Below are 18547 nucleotides of genomic sequence, written 5' to 3'. Positions count from 1 at the left end.
GAGGAATAACATTGCTTGTAAATGACTCCAATCTTATGACAAAGTTTTAAGGTGCAATGAGACCCTGAATAGAAATTGAAACATATAAACTTTTCAAATTAATTCCTATTGAGTCCTGGGCTTTATTCCTACTCTCATTCTGCTTGAGTTTTGATAAAATTCAAGTAGCTAATCCATTCATCAGCCACATGGTGAATTACTTTTAAAATTAAAAATAAATCAATATTTTATATTTCAACAGTAAAATAATTATATTTCTGTCCTAAAAGTATCTTAGCAGCTAGTGAAATTACGGAAACATCAGCTGCATTTTTATTAATCCTCATGTGTAGGTGGACTATTGATCTGAATGCTACAGATTTTAGAGGGAGATTTATTTATTTATTTTTAATCCAAGTCTAGAACCTATCTCCCTATAATCTCTCAGCAGAATGTTCATTAAGCAATGAGGGTTTCCAGGTATGGTGAGGGTGATTAAAAAGAATGTAAGGTATATTATCTAAGTGGGAGGGATATGTTTTAGTCACATTTAAATATTTCCAACAATTGCCTGTATTGAATGCCATACTATTTTATACACATGTATATTTATGCAGACACATATAATGCATAAAAAAACCTCATTGAAAGGGGAAATATCCATGTAAAAAGGCAAACTGTCTCCAGCCGATGAGAAGTATAGAATAAGAACTTCCTTTGGAGCTTGCTTCCTCAGTAGGTAACAGTTGGTTATAATTTTTCAGAAACCAGCTCCATGGCTGTGTCACCTCACCAATGGCTGAAATATCCTTTGAAGAAAGTAGTATCTATGTCAATCCAAGTTTAGTCCACCACCACAAGAAAACTCTCTGATATATCTTTTTAAAACACCATAGACAGTTAATCAGAGAGTCTTAATCTAAAAACCTTATTTCAGACAACTAATATATTTATATAGCATGGGGCTATAAAAGAGTCCATGAATAAAAGTTGAATTCAATTTTTCCACCCTGAACTACCTAACAAGTGTTAGACTATGATTTCATCTGATAGTTCTCTCAATGTGGTTTTCCTAAGCACTCTGGGCCTCTGATTTGAGTCAAATTATCACTAGGCCACACTTTTGTTATACCTTCCCTTCTGTTCATCCAACCCATGTGATTCATTTCTTTAAGGTCAGTGCAATGTCACCTCAGTAAGGTGTTAATATACTTTGCATATATTAGCAAGGATATAACATTTAGAAAACACTTGAGATTCTCAATGCCCTCTATTTCTGCCACCCACTCCCAAGCTAACTCAACCTTCACTGTATTTCGCTAAACACCTATTGTGAATTATTTTGTCCCTTTGTGTTTAGAGTTAACTCTATTATTAGAGTTAAAGTGCATTAATCATGTCTTGCACATAACTAGAAAAGCTGATCTTAAAGCTCTCAGATCATGACTTGAGAATCCTCAATTTGAGTAAGAAATGAAGATGAGGAGATAAAAGTCAATGGTTATATTGTGAGTAGCCATCATATATCAATCATACCTACTACAAATATTTAATATATTCTCAGTTTAATGCACATACAAATGTTACCATGTGGTTTTCACAATCCTTACTATTTAAAAAATAAAACATGTTCAGAAATGGAAAATATTGTGCTGGTTCAAACAGCTAGAAAACATATCAGCCAAAATTTGAGCAAGAGTCTATCTAAGTTCACACTCATAATGCTTTCAACTTTACAACCTAGCATGTCTCACAACATGCCTCACACTACCTTCTCTGATGCCTCTAGAAATTACTAACCACTAACAGACCAAAATCTCCCCCCTCCACACACACACAAAGTTATACTGGATGTAAAAAATAGCTTTTAACCAGGTATCTATGGTGATCATATCTCCAGATAGAAAAGAAAATAATGAATTTAAACTGTGGTCCCGTTATACACTAACTGTCACAGTTACAATTTTTCAACAATCAAACTATACTTCCCAGATCATATCCTAATCTGTAAGTATTATAGAAAGCTAAGACCATATCTGATGATTTTTCTTAAATCAGAAAGTAAAGTGACTACTCCTATACCGCTTATTCCACCTTAAAAAAAAAGAAAAAAAGAAAAAAGAAAAAGAAAAAGAGCTTTTTGATTTGACATAGTCCCATTACTTGTTTTAGCTTTTTATTTCCATTTCTTTGAGGTCAGATTCATAAAATCCTCTTTGAACCCAAGGTCCACAGTTTACTAAATATGCTTTCTCCTATGCTTTCTCCTAAGTTATTTCAGGTCTTATGTTTAGGTCTCTGATCCATTTGAGTTAATTTTGGTACATGGTGACAGATAGCAATCTGGTTTCATTATTTTATATGTGGCTTTCCAATTTTGCCAGCACCATTTATTGAAGAGGCTTTCTTTTCTCCATTGTATGTTTTTGGATCCTTTATCAAAAAAATATGTATTTTTCTATATTTATGTGGGCTTATTTCTGGGTTTTCAATTCTATTCCATTGGTCTGTGTGTCTGTTTTTCTGCCAGTAACATGCTGCTTTGATTTTTGTTGCCCTGTAGTACAAGCTGAAGTCAGGGAGTGTGATACCTCTAGCATTGTTCATTTTTTTTAGGATTGCTTTTGTTATTTGGGGTCTTTTGTAATTTTATACAAATCTGATTATTTTTTTATTCTATTTCTTTAAAAAAACATGCCATTGGGATTTTGATCATGATTGCACTAAGTCTATATATTGCTTTGGGTAATGTGGACATTTAAATTATGTTGAAACTTCCAACCCTTGAAAACAGAATGTCTAAAAAGTTTTTGCACAGCAAAAGAAACTATCAACAAAACAAAGAGGTAACCAACAGAATGGGAGAAGATATTTGTAAACAACACCTCCAATAAGGAGCTTATTTCCAAAATATATAAATAACTCATACAACTCAACAACAAAAAGACAAACAATCCAATTAAAAAATGGACAGAGGACCTGATCAAAAATTTCTCCCAACAAGACATACAAACTGAAAATAGATATATGAAAACATTTTAATTTCACTAGCTATTGGAAAAATACACATCAAAACCACAATGAGATATCACCTCATACCAGTTAGAATGACTATCATCAACAAGACAAATAACAACAAGTGTTGAAGAGGCTGTGGAGAAAAAGAACCTTCATACATTGTTTGTGGGAATGTAAATTGGTACAGCTGCTATAAAAAACAGTAAGGATGTTCATCAAAAAGTTAAGAATAGCATAATCATATGACTCAACAATCCTCCTGCGTATCTACCCCAAAATGCTGAAAACATTTATCCATAAAGGTGTATGCACTCCAATGTCCAACACAGAATTATTTACGGTGGGCGAGACATGGAAACAAACAAAGTATCCTCGATAGATGATTGGATAAGGAACATGTGGCATATATACACAATGGAATATTACTTTGTCATAAGAAAAGGTGAAATACTGCCATTCCTGACAACATGGGTGAATCTTGAGATTATTATCCTTGGTGAAATAAGCAGACAGAAAGAGTTGAGAACAGTATAACTTCACTCATGTGTGGGATATAAAACTGAAAGCAACAAAGGAAGAAGACAAACAAATAAAAAACAAAAGCTCATAGACACTGACAACAGTTTAGTGGTTACCATATGGAAAGGTGAAGGGGGGATGGTGGAAGAGAGTAAAGGGGTTCAAATATATAATGATGGAAGGAGAATCAACTCTGGGTAGTGAGCAAACAATGTGATATATAGGTGATGTATTAGAGAATTGGCCCCTGAAACCTATGTAATTTTACTAACCATTGTCACCCCAATAAGTGTAATTAAAAAAGAAAATACAGTAAAACATAGGACTTATTTATAAAAGTGGGGGGGGAAGTGCATATTGAGAGGTTTCTTTTTTAATGAAATTTATTGGGGTGACAACGGTTAGTGAAATTATGTAGGTTTCAAGTATGCGTTTCCATAATACATCATCTATCTATTACATTGTGTGCTTACCACCCAGAGTCTATTCTCCTTGTTAGGATGAAAATTTCATTCTTTATCATGGTAGTTAGAAAAACAAAACAAAATGCATTTTTGTAGTTGGATGAGGTCAGTGCTCAAGAGAAGACATCAGTAGTCTTTTAGGTACTTACATAGTTTATTCTGTAGAATTATTGTGATGTAATTTAATCTGGAATAATAATGAAGCAGCAGACAAACTTCTCCATTAGAAAATTAGTTTATTTGTTGCATAAGGCTTCTTGTTCCAAGTTTACTTTTACATTCTGATTTTGAAGTCACAAATCTTTAGCAGCCAGGAGCCCTTTGTGAAAAACTATTTCTCTTGCTAGTAAGAAGGTTCACCCAATTGTGTCTTAGGGATTTTTACTTTCTGAATGGTGTGATCTTCCATATTTGACAATGAGGCCTAAGATTCTGTGATTAGGGAGTAACTGCAATGGAGAATTATTCTTTGAATGTAATATTCCTGGAATGTGTAATGCATGAACCCATTGCTTGTATGAATAAACTTTACAAAATTGATAGTATTGTTTTCTAATTGATTAATTCCAAGATCCCATGCCACAATTGTAAGTGGGGAGAGAGGAGTAAGGTTTATAGGATTATAAGATTCTGATGAGAGAAGAATCTCATACATTGTTGAACGGACAATATATGTCCAGGGGAAGGACATAAATCTGGGAAACATGCTTAGTTGAGAAAGCCAGGATTGAAGAGAAGTACTGAAAAATAAGGTAGGAAAGTCAAAAACAGCCCATTTACATGCCAGTTGTCAAAGTATGACCTTGGGAATAGGCATCACAGCATCCAACTCTATCTCAGAAGAAAGGAGAGCTGTCTGCATTTGCTGCTGGAAATGACTCCATCTAAGTTGCTTATATAACTTCAGGAAATGAAAATACATAATAATAAGTCTGAATAAAGATGTATACCTGAAAATGAAAAATAGCTGTAATCTCTTTTAAAACAATCATTACACTTCACAGACAGACAGGAACAGAGAGGGAATGATGGACAATCAAATGCACTATTGGCTCTAGCAAATTCTAAACGTTGGCTGACTTTTGAAGCGTGCATGAAAATCAACCTGATAGAAATACTACACACATTCAATGAATGTCAAAGTATATTTGGCAAAGTATTTAACTCTATTCTCCTCAAGATTTTCCTTATTTTCCTTAGATTACTTTCAGTAAGTCTGTTTTCTTCATGTCTTAAAAACATGAATCATTTGAAAAGGAAGACATGGAAATATGATTTTAGATTATGTTTTTCTTTAACCAGCTACCAGTAAGAAAGTTCATAATTAATGCTGATACATAACTTATCTGTTTCTCCATTTTCATGATTAACTGGACCACATTTTATTCAATTGCTTTGAAAAATATAAATATCCATGATACCCAGGAAAATTGCAAGTAATCTACTTATGTTGTGTAATTAGTTTAAGTGACTTTCTTTTACAAGCTGTTTCAAAGATGGGTCATTCAGATTGCATCCTAACACCATCATCCTCAATCTATCACTTATTACTGGCATATGTGTATTCCTGTCATGATGTGATAGCTTTGAAAATAATATTTTAAAATGCCTTCTGCATCTGGCAGCTAATAGGTGTGAACAAGATTCAGGACAGTACTGTGTTACTGAAAATTAGTATCACCAAATATAAGGCACTATCAGTCAAAACTCCGGGTGTGTGAGTAAAGCAGTTGCAGCAGAACAACTTTTTTTTTTTTTAAGCCAGAGAGAATTATTTGTGTTCAGTCATGCTTATGAATATGTTTGATTTATTTTTATACACATAATAGAAAAGAGTACCTTCTTACTTCATGTCCTGTGACATGGTGACAAATAACACTGTAGAGTATATTTTCTAGAAGCTGTTGTATTATATATGGAGGCATAAGAAGGAAAATGGATTACTTTGTGACATAAATTAAAAATGGACTAATTGAATGCAGAAGGTGGTCCTTTTAACACATGGTAATACCTTTTTACTCCACCTGCCATGTGCCTCCAAATTCAGAAACATATCTAGTAATTTGTAAGCAATGTGCTTTCTTTGGCCAAATAAGTACTTTCTTATTTGTGTGGGCTTCTTGGGAACAGGTTCCTGCCAATAAAATGTTCCAAATACATCTCTGTCACCTCACTTGCTGTGCTGAATCAACACTCTGGGTACACTTTTCTTGAAAGTTTCCTCAAAATATTACACACTGGAGGGAGTATTTTCACAAAAGCTGATACAGCCAGTGGAAGAAGAGAGGAAGTAAGAGATTTCTAGGGTTCTTTCAACGCTGGAAGTAGCCCTGCTGACAAGTAAGAGGATGATTATGCAACTTAGCCTACGTAGGCTGAGCTTCCAGAGAATAAACCTCGGTGCATTTATTTTGTTTGAAATTAACACTCTTTGTAGCCTTGTTGTATAGTCTGCTACTCAAAGCATAGGCATTCCATCATACTTGTATTTAAATAATGCATTTCACTTTTCAAACTTTTTCACATTTATTTATTTATTTTTCTTCTTCATGTAATAGTTAGGTATGCAAACCAGGTATGATTAACCAAATTTGACAGACAAAGAAAACAAGGGAAAAGGAGATTAAATAACTTGTCTAAAACCACATAATTAATTATTAACAGAGTTGTGACTAGTAATCTGTAATCCAGGTTGCTTGACTTCCATTCTATGAACTTTTCATTGTACATGCTGTCTACATGTTGGGATATATAAATTCCATATGGAGATAGAGATAGAGGTAGAGATAGAGATGAAGATGGAGATAGAGATGGAGCTAGAGATAAAGGGATGCATGGAAGGATGTAGGGATGTATGGATGATAGATGATAGATAGATAGGTAGATAGATAGATAGATAGATAGATAGATAGATAGATAGATAGATAGATAGATAGATAGATAGATAGACACTATAAATGCCAGGGATTGTGCAAAGAACTTTAGGTACCTTTATAAAAAACTCAGTCTCTGCCCACAAGGCAGAACAAGACAGAGGCAGTTTAAACTCAAATAACAGTTTAAGTCTTTTTTTGTTGACTAACATGAGAAAAACACAGTCTCTAATTTGAAAACACAGTCTCTGACTTGAATATTTGAATGTAGGCATTAATTGGAGCTGTGATGCCAACTTATTTCTAAAGTTACTGAAAATGTTTCATTATCTCATTATAATTACTGGTAGATTTTTTTTTTTTTAAGTTAGCATCCAAACACTGACAGAAAGTTACTGAAAGCAGAGAGCTATACTTCTAGAGTTACTGAGCTCTTGGATTTACAATACCGGATACTCATTTGACACGTCTCACATATAGCACAGCCCAGAATGATAAGTCACGTGGTAATCTGATTAATTCTGCCTTGCCACCAACACATAAATAATCCTTCATTGAAGGCCTGTCCTTAATTTCACAGGTGAAACTTTTCAGTCTGTTTATATTGAGTTTTTCTTAAAGCTTAGTATATGCCTGCATCCTACTAAGAAAGCTAGTATGTTATCACACTTTAATTAGGGAAAACTGAAATTCTTGCATTCATTCACCAAATGATTTTTGAGCAACAACTATGAGCCAAGGTCCCTGGCCTCATGCATTCACAGTATTATAAGTGGGAGAAAACAGACATTAATAATTGCACAAACATAAAGTTACAACTGTCCCAAGAGCTGTGAAAAAGTTATATGTGTTATTTCAGTTTATAATAGGTGTATTTCACATACTCATGGTAGTCAGGGAAGATTTGCTTGAAGAGATCTATTAGGTCAAGAATTGAGGAATAAGGCATTAAACAGGCAAAGAGTTTAAGGTAGACATTCCACGCAGGAGCATATGACGATAATACAGAAGGACACTTTTGCAGACTGTATTTTTTTTTAATTTAAATTTATTTATTGGGGTGACAATTGTTAATGAAATTACATAATTTCAGGTGTACAATTCTGTATTACATCAACTATAAATCCCATTGTGTGTTCACCACCCAGAGTCAGTTCTCCTTCCATCACCATATATTTGATCCCCCTTACCCTCATCTACCTCACCCCACCCCCTTACACTCTGGTAACCACTAAACTATTGTCTTTGTCTATGAGTTTTTGTTTCTCATTTGTTTGTCTTGTTTTTGGTTTATATACCACATATCAGTGAAATCACAGGGTTCTCTGCTTTTTCTGTCTGACTTATTTCGCTTAGCATTATACTCTCAAGATGCATCCATGTTGTCACAAACGTTCCTATATTATCTTTCCTTAATGCCGAATAGTATTCCATTGTGTATATATATAACACAACTTCTTTATCCATTTGTCTATCGAAGGACATTTTGGTTGTTTCCACGTCTTGGCCACCGTAAACAAAGCTGCAATGAACATTGGAGTACACGTGTCTCTATAGAGAAATGCTTTCAGATTTTTTTGGTAGATACCCAGGAGAGCGATTGCTGGCACATATGGTAATTCTATTCGTAATTTTTTGAGGAACCTCCACACTGCCTTCCATAGCGGCTGCACCAGTCTGCATTCCCACCAACAGTGTATGAGGGTTCTTTTTTCTCCACAGCCTCTCCAACACTTGTTGCTATTTGTCTTGTTGACGATAGCCATTCTGACTGGGGTGAGGTGAAATCTCATTGTGGTTTTTATTTGCATTTCTCTGATGATTAGTGATGTTGAGCATTTTTTCATATGTCTATTTGCCATTTGTAAGTCCTCTTTGGAGAAATGTCTCTTCAGGTCCTCTGCTTATTTTTCAATTGGGTTGTTTGTTCTTTTGTTGTTGAGCTTCATTAGTTCATTGTATATTTTGGAGAAATGTCTCTTCAGGTCCTCTGCTCATTTTTCAATTGGGTAGTTTGTTCTTTTGTTGTTGAGCTTCATGACTTCATTGTATATTTTGGATATTAGACCCTTATCAGAGGAACTGTTTGCAAAAATCTGCTCCCATTCAGTCGGTTGCTTCTTTATTTTGTCGATGGTTTCTTTTGCTGTGCAGAAACTTTTAAGTTTCATATAGTCCCATTTGTTTATTTTAGTTTTTACTTCCATTGCCTTTGGAGTCAAATTCATAAAATACTCTTTGAATCCAAGGTCCAAGAGTTTAGTACCTATGTTTTCTTCTATGTAGTTTATTATGTTTAGGTCTTTGATCCATTTTTAGTTAATTTTGGTACTTGGTAACAGCCTAGTTTCATTCTTTTGCACGTGGCTTTCTGAATTCTCCCAGTAGCGTTTATTGAATAGGCTGTCTTTTCTCCATTGTATGTTTTCAGCTTCTTTGTCAAAAATTGTCTGTCCCTATTTATGTGGTTTTATTTCTGGGTTCTCAATTCTTTTTTTTTATTATTAAATTTATTGGGGTGACAATTGTTAGTAAATTTACATAGATTTCAGGTGTGCAATTCTGTATTACATCGTCTATAAATCCCATTGTGTGTTCACCACCCAGAGTCAGATCTCCTTCCATCACCATATATTTGATCCCCGTTACCCTCATCACCCACTCCCCACCCCCTTACCTTCTGGTAACCACAAAATTATTGTATGTGTCTGAGTTTCTGTTTCTTATTTGTTTGTCTTGTTCTTTTGTTGTTTTGGTTTATATACCACATATCAGTGAAATCATAGGGTTCTCTGCTTTTTCTGCCTGAAGCATTTCACTTACCATTTACTCTCAAGATCCATCCATGTTGTCACAAATGCTCCTATATCATCTTTCCTTAATGAAGAATAGTATTCCATTGTGTATATATACCACAACTTCTTTATCCATTCATCTATTGAAGGACATTTTGGTTGTTTCCATGTCTTGGCCATCGTAAACAAAGCTGCAATGAACATTGGAGTACACGTGTCTCTATAGAGGAATGCTTTCAGATTTTTTGGGTAGATACCCAGTAGGGCGATTGCTGGGTCATATGGTAATTCTATTTGTAATTTCTTGAGAAACCTCCACATTGCCTTCCATAGCAGTTGCACCAGTCTGCATTCCCACCAACAGTGTATGAAGGTTCCTTTTTCTCCACAGCCTCTCCAACACTTGTTACTATTTGTATTCTTGATGAAAGACATTCTGACTGGGGTGAGGTGATATCTCATTGGGGTTTTCATTTGCATTTCTCTGATGATTAGCGATGTTGAGCATTTTTTTCATATGTCTATTTGCCATTTGTATATCCTCTTTGGAGAAATGTCTCTTCAGGTCCTCTGTCCATTTTTCAATTGGGTTGTTTGTTTTTTTGTTGTTGAGTTTCATGAGTTCCTTGTATATTTTGGATATTAGCCCCTTATCAGAGGAACTGTTCGCAAAAATCTTCTCCCATTCAGTTGGTTGCCTCATTATTTTGTCAATAGTTTCTTTTGCTGTGCAGAAGCTTTTCAGTTTCATATAATCCCATTCATTTATTTTAGTTTTTACTTCCATTACCTTTGGAGTCAAAATCATAAAATGCTCTTTGAACCCAAGGTCCATAAGTTTAGTACCTAAGTTTTCTTCAATGGAGTTTATTGTGTCAGGTCTGATGCTTAAGTCTTTGACCCATTTTGAATTAATTTTGGTACATGGTGACAGATAGCAGTCCAGTTTCATTCTTTTGCACGTAGCTATCCAATTCTGCCAGCACCATTTATTGAAGAGGCTGTCTTTCAGCCATTGTATGTTTTTAGTTTCTTTGTCAAAAATTATCTGTCCATATTTATGTGGTTTTATTTCTGGGTTCTCAATTCTATTCCATTGGTATATGTGTCTGTTTTTCCGCCAATAACAAGCTATTTTGATTATCGTAGCCCTGTAGTACAAGGAAAAATCAGGGAGTGTGATACCTCCAGTATTGTTCTTTTTTTTTAATATTGCTTTGGCAATTCGGGGTCTTTTGTGGTTCCAAACAAATCTGATGATTTTTTGTTCTATTTCTTTAAAAAATGCCATTGGGATTTTAATGGGGATTGCATTAAATCTGTATATGGCTTTGGGTAATATGGCCATTTTAACTATGTTGATTCTTCCAATCCATGAGCACGAAATGTCTTTCCATTTCTTTGTTTCTTCTTCAATTTCTTTCAAAAATGTCTTATAGTTTTCAGTATATAAATCCTTCACATCCTTGGCTAAGTTTATTCCTAGGTATTTTATTCTTTTTGCTGCAATTGCCAAAGGAATTGTTTTTTCTATCTCTTTTTCTGAGATTTCATAGTTGGTATATAGGAAAGCAATGGACTTTTGTACGTTGATTTTGTAGCCAGCAACTTTACTGTATTCATTGATTGTTTCTAATAGCTTTTTGGTGGAGTCTTTAGGGTTTTCTATATATAGCATCATGTCATCTGCAAAGAGTGACAATTTAACTTCTTCATTCCCAATTTGGATGCCTTTTATTTCTTTCCTTGCCTGATAGCTCTGGCGAGGACTTCCAACACTATGTTGAAAAGCAGAGGTGATAGGGGACAACCTTGTCGAGTTCCTGAACGTAGAGCACAGGGCTTCAGCTTTTCACCATTAATTATGAGATTAGCTGAGGGTTTGTCGTATATGGCCTTTTTATGTTGAGGTATTTTCCTTCTATACCAATTTTAGTAACTGTTTTAATCATAAATGGATGTTGTATCTTATCAAATGCTTTTTCTGCATCAATTGATAGAATCATATGATTTTTGTCCTTTATTTTGTTTATGTGATGTATCACATTGATGGATTTGCGAATGTTGAACCATCCTTGTGCCCCGGGGATGAACCCCACTTGGTCGTGATGAATAATCTTTTTAATGCATTGTTGTATTCGATTTGCTAGAATTTTGTTTAGGATTTTAGCATCTGTATTCATCAGGGATATAGGTCTGTAGTTTTCTTTTTTTATGTTGTCCTTACCAGGTTTTGGTATCAGGGTAATGTTGGCCTCATAAAATGAGTTAGGGAGTACTGACTCTTCTTCAATTTTTTGGAAGAGTTTGAGCAGGATTGGTATTAGATCCTCTTTGAAGGTTTGGTAGAATTCACTGGTGAAGCCATCTGGTCCAGGCCTTTTGATTTTGGGAAGGTTTTTGATGAATTATTCAATTTCGTTACTGGTGATCGGCCTGTTAAGATTTTCCAGTTCTTCATGATTCAGCCTTGGAAGGCTATATGTTTCTAAGAACTTGTCCATTTCTTCTAAGTTATTAAATTTGGTGGCGTATAGTCCTTCATAGTATTCTTGGATAATCCTTTGTATTTCTGTGGTGTCTGTGATAAATTCCCCTTTTTCATTTCTGATTTTGTTAATTAGTGTCTTCTCTCTTTTTAACTTAGTGAGTCTAGCCAAGAGTTTGTCGATTTTGATAATCTTTTCAAAGAACCAGCTTTTTGTCACATTAATTTTTTCTATTGTCTTTTTGTTCTCTATTTCATTTAGTTCTGCTCTGATTTTTGTTATTTCCTTTCTTCTGCTGACCTTGGGTTTTGCTTGTTCTTATTTTTCTAGTTTTTTAAGGTGTAACATGAGGTTATTTATTTGGGATTTTTCTTGTTTCTTGAGATAGGCCTGTAATGATATAAATTTCCCTATTAAAACAGCTTTCGCCGAATCCCAAAAATTTTGGTAGGATGCATTTTCATTGTCATTTGTTTCTATGTATCTTTTGAGCTCTCCTCTAATTTCTTCTTTGACCCAGTAGTTCTTTAAAAGTATGTGGTTTAATCTCCATGTATTTGTGTTTTTTCCTGCTTTTATTTCGCAGTTGATATCCAATTTCAAAGCCTTGTGGTCAGAGAATATGCTTGGTATGATTTCAATGTTCTTAAATTTGCTGAAGCTGCTTTTATGCCCCAATATATGGTCTATCCTTGAGAATGTTCCATGTGCACTCAAAAAGAATGTATAGTCTGATGTTTTAGGATGAAGTGCTCTATATATATCAATGATGTCCATTTCATCTAATGTGTCATTTAGGTCTGCAATTTCGTTATTTATTTTCTGTTTGGATGATATATCCATAGCTGTCAATGATGTATTTAAGTCCCCTAGTATAATTGTGTTTTGGTCAATTTCTCCCTTTAGTTCTGTTAGTAGTTGCTTGGTATATTTTGGTGCTCCCTGATAGGGGGCACAAAGATTGATGTCTGTTATATCTTCATGTTGTATAGTCCCCTTTACCATTATGAAATGTCCATCTTTGTCTCTTGTTATCTTTTTCACCCTGAAGTCTGTTACATTTGATATCATTATGGCTACACCTGATCTTCTCTGGGTGCCAATTGCTTGGCGTGTCAATTTCCACTTTTTCACTTTGAGTCTATGCTTTTTTTTGTAGCTGAGATGTGTCTCTTGGAGACAGCATATGGTTGGATTTAGTTTTTTGATCCAATCTGCTACTCTTTGCCTTTTTATTGGTGCGTTCAGTCCATTTACATTTAGGGTGATTATTGATATGTGAGGATTTCCTGTCATTCTATCTTTAGTTTTCTGGTAAGTCTGTGACTCCATTGTTTCTTTGGTTTTTTTCTTGTTGTCTATTATTTCTGTGTGGTGCCATTCTATGATGTTTCCCTCTGTTTCTTTTTTTATTACTGTATATATTTCAGTTCTGGATTTTTTTTGAGTGATTACCCTTAAGATTATGTAAAAGAAAGTTTGATACTTAGAGTATTCCACTTTCTTCAGCACGCTTACTTTCTCCATTCCCATATTCCGTTCAGGCCTTTACGCTACCCCTTTTTATGTTTCGGTTACCACAAGTTGTCCCTGTTGATGGTGGTCGAATAGCCTCCTTTAGTATTTCTTGTAGTGCAGGTCGTGTATTAGAAAATTCCCTCAGCTTCTGTATGTCTGGATGGGTCTTTATTACTCCTTCATATCTAAAGGATATTTTTCCTGGATATATTATTCTTGGCTCATGTTTTCTCTCTTTCAATAGTTTGAATATTTGGTTCCACTCCGTCCTGGCTTGTAGAGTTTCTGCTGAAAAATCTGATGATAATCTAATGGGCTTTCCTTTGTAGGTTACCGTCTTCTTTTCCCTGGCTGCCTTGAGGATTCTTTCTTTGTTATTGATTGTAGACAGCTTCAATACAATGTGCCTTGGTGAAGGCCTGTTGGAATTGAGGTAATTAGGTGTTCTATTTGCTTCTTGTATTCGAGGATCCAGTTCTGTCCACAAATTTGGGAGATTCTCATTGACAATTTCTTTGAGCATATTTTCCATTTTTTTCTCTCTTTCTTCTCCTTTTGGTATTCCCATTATTCTTATATTGCCCTTTCAGATGGATTCAGAAAGTTCTTGTAGATTTCTTTCATTTCTTTTAAGTCTCAACTCTCTTTCTTCTTCCATGTGTGTAATTTCCAGTTTTCTGTCTTCGATGTCACTGATTCTTTCCTCCATCTGGTCAACTCTACTACCTAAGCTGGTTATTTCATTCTTAATTCCTGCTATTTAGTTCTTAATCTCCAGAAATTCCATTTGGTTCTTTTTTAAAATTTCAATCTCTTTCGTAAAATGCTCATGTTGTTCTTTAATTGTGTTTCTGAGTTCATTAAATTTCCTTTCTGTGTTTTCTTGCATCTATTAGAGGTTTTTCAGAAGTTCCATCTTGAATTGTCTATCATTTATGTCACATATTTCCATATCTTTAAGTTCCTTTTCTGGAGACTTTTCACTTTCTCTCTGAGCTGTCTTGTTGCCTTGGTTATTCATGGCAATTACTGATTTATTATTTCTCTTCCTAGACATTTACAGGAGTGGCTTCTGCTATAGGTTGATAGGAAGAGGTCTTTCTTTTGTTTTCCAATACTTGTTGGAAGAATGTTTTATTTTCTCTCTGACTGCAGCCTTTTTTTTTTCTCTCTGACACAGTAGTGCTGTATTTTCTCTGCAGTTTTCCAGCTTCTCACACAATGAGGGGGTTCCCTGGGAGACGGGTCTCTCCTCTGTTAACAGTTCACCTGGGTTATAGGGCACCACGTCCCTGTGGGGGTACGGAGAGCTTTTGAAGTTCCAAAGCTCTTTCTGCACCAGATTTAGACCTGGTATGTTTGAGCAGTTCTGTTTACTCCTGCAGGGATCCGCCCAGATATGTGGGTCCAGGGGCACGGTGAGTTGTGAGAGGTGGCCCAGACCGATGGCTGCGACCACCACCACAGCCGGTCCTGCTTCCACAGCTCCCTCCCCTTTGCCGGAACTAGTTGGGCTGCGAATCTGTTTCTGTGGTCCACAGTTCTCAGAACAGCAAAAATCTGTCCTTTTGATCTGACTGCTACTTTATCACTTCTAGCACCGGGCAGGTGGGGGTGGGGCGAGCTCTGGGAGTGTAGGGAGGAACTGCTAGTCTCAGTGCCTAAGGCTTCCATTCTCCGCTCGGCAGTGAGGGCTTAAACCACAGTTTTCAGCCTTCTTCCCTCAGTCTTTGCTCTGAGGTGTCTGCCGAGAGCGTTGGGTTCATCCATGTTATATGCTGTCCCCTTAGCCCTGTGGGCCGTTGCGGAGCCCTAGCAGTCCGAGTCCTTCCCTCTCCCGCAGCTGCGGTAGTAACGGGATGCAGCAAGCTCGGAGCACTGAGCTAGGTCTGCGTCCTGCGCCCGCAAAACTCCGTCCCCACACTTCTCCCTTCCCTCCTCCCCTGCTCGTGAGATTCGCCCACCTGGAGGTGAATTCATTAGTGGACCTCTTCGTCTTGCTTGTCTGCTGTGCATGGAGTCCTTTGTGGAGTTATTGTTGTCCGATTAGTTGTAAATTCCAGGAGAGCTTTACAGAGGCTCACCTCATGCCGCCATTTTGATCCGGAACTTGCAGACTGTATTAAGGGCTCTTAACCTGGTTGAGAAATCAATGGAATAACAAATTCAGCATGGAAAAATTAGACTTTACTTGAGTAAAGATAAAAAGATTTTACATAGATGTTCCCAATCATCTTTCACACAATGTTCACCCTATATCAACCTCCCTTTCTAAAGGGCTGTCATTCCAGTTATTCATTTTAATCATTTATCCCATTGTCCTAAGAACCATCTTTAATTCAGTTGCATATGTGGGAATAGAAAATTGGTGTTTACCCATGTTACTTCAATCTACTCAGCTACTGGGCTTTGTCTTTGTCTACTCAGGACAGCATTCAAAAGGAGAGTCAGATTCTTTGAAACTGGCAAAATGTTTCCCCTGTTATACACAAACTGTACAGTCCATTATAGGTAAAAGGAACTAGTCATCCTATAACAAAACCAGACCTACACTAAACAGAGCCTTACAAGTCTTCAAAGAAATTTTAAAGATCAGTTTGATGTTTGACAGAGAGTCAATATATATCACTATGTTTTGCGATGAAATGCTGAGGTAGCAGTTTACTCAGTTTGGAGCCTATGTAGCAGTCTCAGAAAATGAGTAAAATTAAATGAAAAAACGAAAAGAGACTAACAATGAAAGCTTCACTGAGGATCTGAAAATAAAAGGGTAACATTCTCTAGAAAATATATAAAGATGTAGTAAAAAGACCAATGTGACAAAGCCTGGCCTGCCCTTATCAGTCCAGATAACCATTCCAGATGGCCTCGCCTGCTTCCTTTGATTCAAATGCTACAGGTTTCACAGATCATTTACACTTCACTTATTAAGCCTTACATATTATCACTCCATTATCTTCTATTTCCAAAGAGATTGTAAAGTATTTGAGGACAATTACATCATCAAAATGGCGCCATGAGGTGAGCCTCTGTAAAGCTTCCCTGGAATTTACAACTAAGCGAACAACAATAACTCCTCAAAGGACTCCCTGAACAGCAGACAGGCAAGACAAAGACACCCACTACTGAATTCACCTCCAGGTGGGTGAATCGCGCGAGCGGGGGAGGAGGGAAGGGAGAAGTGCGGAGACGGAGCCGCACGTGCACGGGACATAGACCTGGCTCAGTGCACCGAGCTCGCTGAATCCCGGAACTACCGCAGCTGCGGGAGAGGGAAGAACTTGCTCTGCCAGGGCTCCGCTTATGGCCCACAGGACTGAGGGGGCAGCATACAACATGGATGAACCCAACGCTCTCGGCAGACACCTCAGAGAAAAGACTGAGGGAAGAAAGCTGAAAACAGTGGTTTAAGCCCTCACTGCGGAGCAGAGAACTGAATCCTGAGGCATTGAGACTAGCCGCCCCCTTCCTACACTCCCAGAGCTTGCCCCGCCCCCACCTGCCTGGTGCTAGAAGTGGAACAGTAGCAGTGTCAGATCAAATGAACAGAATATTTGCTGTTCTGAGATCTCTGGACCACACACACAGATTCGTAGCACAACTAGTTCTGGCAAAGGGAGGGAGCTGTGGAAGCAGGACCGGTTGTGGTGGTGGTCGCTGCCATTACTCTGGGTCACTTCTCATAACTCACCCCGCTCCTGACCCCACATATCTGGGCTGATCCCTGAAGGAATAAACAGAACTGCTGAAACATGCGGGCTCTTAATCTAATGCAGAAAGAGCTTTGGAACTTCAAAAGCTCTCCAGATACCCACATGGACGTGGCGCCCAATGACCCAGGCAAATTGTTAACAGAGGAGAAGCCCATCTCCCAGGGAATCCCCCCATTGTAAGAGAAGCTGGAATGGTGCAGAGAACTTAGCACTATTGTGTGAGAGAGAGAAAAAAAAAAAAGCTGCAGTCGGAGAGAAAATAAAACAATCTACCAGCAAGTATTACAAAACATAAGAAAGACCTCTTTCTATCAACCTGTTGCAGAAGCCACTCCTGCAGATGTCTAGGAAGAGAAATAATAAATCAGTAATTGCCATGGATAACCAAGGCAATAAGATAGCGCAGAAAGAAAGTGAAAAGTCTCCAGAAAAGGAACTTAAAGATATGGAAATATTTGACATAAATGATAGAGAATTCAAGATTGCAGTCCTGAAAAAACTCAATGAGAACCACAAAAACACAGAAAGGCAATTTCATGAACTCAGAAACCCAATCAAAGAACAACATGAACATTTTACGAAAGAGATTGAAAATTTAAAAAAGAACCAAATGGAATTTCTGGAGATTAAGAACTCAATACAAGAAATTAAGAATGAATTAAGCAGCTTAGGTAGTAGAGTTGACCAGATGGAGGAAAGAATCAGTGACATCAAAGATAGAAACCTGGAAATTACACAGATGGAAGAAGAAAGAGACTTGAAACTTAAAAGAAATGAAGGAACTCTACAAGAATTTTTTTGACTCTATCAGAAAAAGCAATATAAGAATAATGGGCATACCAGAAGGAGAAGAAAGAGAGAAGGGAACTGAGAATATATTCAAACAAATTGTTAACGAGGACTTCCTAAACTTGTAAACAGAACTGGACCCTCGAATCCAAGGAGTAAATAGAACATCTAATTACCTGAATACCAACAGGCCTTCTCCAAGGCACATGGTATTGAACCTGTCTAAATTCAATGACAAAGAAAGAATCCTCAAGGCAGCCAGGGAAAAGAAGACGGTAACCTACAAAGGAATGCCCATTAGATTATCATCAGATTTTTCAGGAGAAACTCTACAAGCCAGGAGGGAGTGGAACCAAATATGCAAACTATTGAAAGAGAGAAATCATGAGC

This window comes from Rhinolophus hipposideros (genome assembly GCF_964194185.1).
Source record: "Rhinolophus hipposideros genome assembly, chromosome: X".
Lineage (NCBI taxonomy): Eukaryota > Metazoa > Chordata > Mammalia > Chiroptera > Rhinolophidae > Rhinolophus > Rhinolophus hipposideros.
The sequence above is the reverse complement of the archived record's forward strand: the minus strand, read 5'-3'. Positions refer to the sequence as shown.